We start from the raw sequence: 4,173 nt of genomic DNA, 5'->3' as shown, positions 1-4,173 counted from the left end.
TTGCCTCAGTAGTTTGCTGCTTCTTTCTTTTAAATGTCCACAGTAGCACAGAACCACCTATAGTAACAACAAGGACAGCAGCAACAACAACAGGAACAACGATCAGGACAGTTGGAGTTTCTTCCTCTTGAACAAAATGCATGTTTCCACCTCCATGTTCTCCTTCTGTGATGGGCTGCTCAAACATGCTGTTACGTGTTTCACCTGCAGAGAAAACATTAATTGTTAGAGCAGAAATGCTGAGACACCAAAATAAGAAACCAACAAGAGTGTGTGTTCTGCAGGTGAAACTACTGATAACAGCTTCAGTTACTCATCTGGAGCAAATTATATTTTACAGCTGCGAAAACAGCAAAACCTTTTCAAATATATACAGCTAAAATATAGCTTTGATGACCAATGTCCACCAAAGTACATTTAGTATCCGTGTGTGAGAGAATATGTCCAGAGAATATTGATGGATGTAGTGAAGCAGGACATATAGAGGGTTGGTGTGGCAGAGGAGGATGCTAAGGAGGATCAGAGTCAGATGCTGTATCAAGCCCAAAAGGGAGCAGCTGAAAGAAGAAGATTGCTATGACTTTACCCTTCACACTCGCCATCGGAGTAGAAGTGAGCAGAGGGGACAGTGGGTGAGTTATTTTACCTACACACATATTGGTTGGTCATTTACTATGTCACACAAGTACAGGAAATTCTTTTTAAAGTGAGCAAGTGCTGCAATTTCCTGGCTGGGGAAGAGACTCACCTGTAACTATAGTTGATGAAGTGACTGATCTCAGAGTGAGCTCTTTTATTTCTCACAGGGTTCCTCACAGCTATGTGACACTCATAAATCCCAGTGTCATTAAACGTGACGCTGTTCAGGATCAGAGAAACGTCTCCATCCTTCATCTCCGGGTCCCTCAGCTTCACTCGGCCATGAAAAGATAGATGTTGGTAGTTTTCATAGAATCGGTTGTTCCTGTAGAAGTAGACGTAGCCGCCTGTGTTCAGGTCAGCTCTGCTCCACTTCAGCACTGAGATTATTATTTAATCTGTGGAAATCTGGCACTGAAGAGTGACATCCTCTCCAAACCTCACCTACACATCCTGCTGCAGAGCTGAAGGAAAGAGAACAAGTAAGTATGAAGTTTATCTAACTCTACTGTCACTTTAATACGTGTAGCTGCTGTTTATGCAATGTAAGTGATAACTGAAATGATCAAATCTCACATTTGTCTCCAGTTCATGAAATCGCATGAATGAAGTCCAGAAAGCTTAACATTTAACATGCTAATTATCGCTACTGTGGGGGTTTTTTTGTTTGTTTGTTTGTTGTTGGGGTTTTTTGCAGATTTGGAGCATTGCACAGTGGGCTTGGGATGTCTGTCATCTCAACTCCTAAGAGGACTATGCCATTGCGTTTCAAACTTGCCTCTCTGACTTTGTCTCCAAACCTCTGATATAGTCATTCTAATTTTGTCAATCCTGTTCACACCAAATGAAACCTCAGCATCTTCAGTTCAGTCTCCTGCCTTTTCGTGGAACCAGCTCTAAGCCGTTCATCAAAGCAGGTCTCACAACTATCTTGTAGAACTATCATCAAACTCCTGCTGCTACCCTTCTTTCACAAGTCACCCCTGAAATCCTGCCTGCACTCTCTTCTTCATTTCTCTTGTTCACCATCCATTACTTTTTAGAATAGAATAGAATAGCTTTTTATTGTCACTGTTACAAGAACAGTGAAAGGCAGTTTGGCATCTCTCCATGTGTGTGAAGCACACAATAGCGTAAGTATTTACACAATAACAGACAAATTTACATTTACACAAGAAAGATATGTACAAGTTATACATACACCTGCAAACATACATGCACATACATACATATATGTATATATACATATATGCATCCGTACATACATACACACACATATTTCCACATACACGCTTACATCTATATACATACACATACATGCCATCTAACTAGCAGGTGCATTGAGAGGTGCAGTGTGATCAGTGATATTGCACATTGAGTGGGGGGGTGCTGTTGGAACTATACTAAATAATGTTATAATAAATACAGTTTAAAGAGGTAGGGATGTTGTTTGCATTGAAGTATAAACAGAAATACGATTTATAAATAAGGTGTAATGTCCACGAGTGTTGGCAGTGCAGTTATCCTCCAATCAGGGTGGAGGTAGGGCATGTTTGACAGCCTGTGGGTAAAAACTTCTGTTGAGTCTGTTTGTCTTCGACCTGATGGACCTGTAGCGTTTACCAGAGGGAAGGGGGGAAAAAAGTGAGTGTCCAGGGTGCGAGGGGTCTTTAATGATGATGCTGGCTTTCTGCTGAAGTCTGCCAGTATAGATGTCTCTGAGGGGAGTTAGTGAAGTGCCGATTGCCCGCTCTGCTGCCCTCACCACCCGCTGCAGTTTCCTCTTGTCCTCCGCAGTGCAGCAGTTGAACCAGAGTGTGCAGCAGTAGGTCAGAAGGCTCTCAATGGTGGAGCGGTAGAAGTTTACTAGCAGTCTTTGGGGTAATTGGGCCTGACGTAGTTTCCTGAGGAAGTACAGCCTTTGTTGTGCTTTCCCTACCTGGTGGGAGATGTTTGTGGACCAGGTAAGGTCGGCCGAGATGTGGACTCCGAGGAACTTAAAGCTTTCTACCCTTTCTACCTCCTCCCCATCAATGTAGAGGGTAGAGTGCTCAGAACGCTTTGTTCTTCTGAAGTCGATTACCATCTCCTTGGTCTTGGCTGTGTTCAGATGCAGGTTGTTGTCGTCACACCATTGCTTCAGATGCTGAACCTCCTCTCTGTAGGCTGAATCATCGTTGTTGTCGATCAGTCCTATGACAGTGGTGTCATCAGCAAATTCTATAATGGTGTTACTGGTGTGGATTGGTGAACAGTCATGGGTGAAAAGTGAGTATAAGAGGGGACTGACTACTTTGTTCCAGTCTTTAAACCTTTGGGTACTTTTTACCTCTGCTTCATGCAGCTTCCCTGTTACACCAGTCTCCCTCTCATTCATATACACATATTAAATAAAAGTTTTTCTTGTCAGCTTTTAGCCTTTGTAAAGAATAAAAATATTAACAAATGTTGTTTCACTCACCTGTTGATTCAGCAATTAGGAAGAAACACAGGAGGACCCTGAGAAAAGCCATGTGTGACAACAGATTACACTGAAGTGCCTGCAGACTAAACAAAAAGGTTTTTTCAGTCAACTGAAACCTTATATATTGGGCATTTCTCCCAATTCTCACCTCTAATAACATTGTAGGGCTGGGACACATCCTTCACTGATGACTTACTCTATTAATGCCAGAACATCTTTGTGTGGTGGAGCAGCAGTAGAAATGTCTCCCTACCAGCGATGGGAATAACGGCGTTACAAGGCATTACCTGCAACACCAAATGTTTTTTAACTGAAATATCAGCACCTGACTTCCACAGGCAAGGTGTGAGCTCTCCAGCCTGCCTATGTACATGTGGCTGACAGTTCTGCATACCTTTCCTTCTTTCTCTCATGAGAAGCCTCTGTCTGCTTTTCTTATGGGATAGTCAGCTCCACCATAACTATTCTGTCAGTGACTGGCCATGTTTGGATTCAAGGATAACAAGGAATTTCAGCTGGCAATCAAGTTTGACTGCCAGCTGTCGATTTCCTCCAAGTGAAAGGAGAGACCATTCCATCTTGGAAAGTGACTGTGCCATTTCTAGACAAGGCCACGAAAGCCATGTGATTTTTCACATCATGCAAGTTGTTTGGGAACTTTATGTAAAATTATTCCTAAGAGATCATCTTACCTGACCACTTGTTTAACATGTTTTAACATACCAATCATCTTTTTCCAGTTTACAGCTTTCTGAATTTAAGACTGTTAAACTCTGATTCTATTAGAACATTATTTTGACACAGAAGGAATCCCAAGTAGAAAATGATCATGGTGTCCAAGTGAATGGGACAAATTTTCATCCCTATGCAAGAACTAGCTTTGCGCAGCTGCCTGTCCCACAGGGTGATGTGGGCCTTTAACATGTTCCCTTGTTTGTAGAATGAAAATGTGGAAGCTTCGTGTTAATATTTCTATACTTCTGAAGCTACCTGGGAAAGAAAAATAAGGAGAAATCAAAAGCTGAATATTTCAGACTTATATTTTAAATCTCTGTATATGAAGGTAAATT

The 4,173-nt window shown here is 41.9% G+C and overlaps 1 long non-coding RNA gene across 1 annotated transcript; it reads right to left on the bottom strand.

Moving 5' to 3' along the window:
• Window positions 1-4,173, bottom strand: LOC112844258 (uncharacterized). Its single transcript, XR_003217004.1, has 3 exons — window positions 3,101-4,173; window positions 749-1,103; window positions 1-204 (listed from the first exon to the last, which is right to left on the bottom strand). It is a non-coding gene; the product is annotated as an uncharacterized LOC112844258 (long non-coding RNA).

This window comes from Oreochromis niloticus, linkage group LG3, assembly GCF_001858045.2.
Source record: "Oreochromis niloticus isolate F11D_XX linkage group LG3, O_niloticus_UMD_NMBU, whole genome shotgun sequence".
NCBI classification, from domain to species: domain Eukaryota; kingdom Metazoa; phylum Chordata; class Actinopteri; order Cichliformes; family Cichlidae; genus Oreochromis; species Oreochromis niloticus.
The sequence above is the reverse complement of the archived record's forward strand: the minus strand, read 5'-3'. Positions and strand labels throughout refer to the sequence as shown.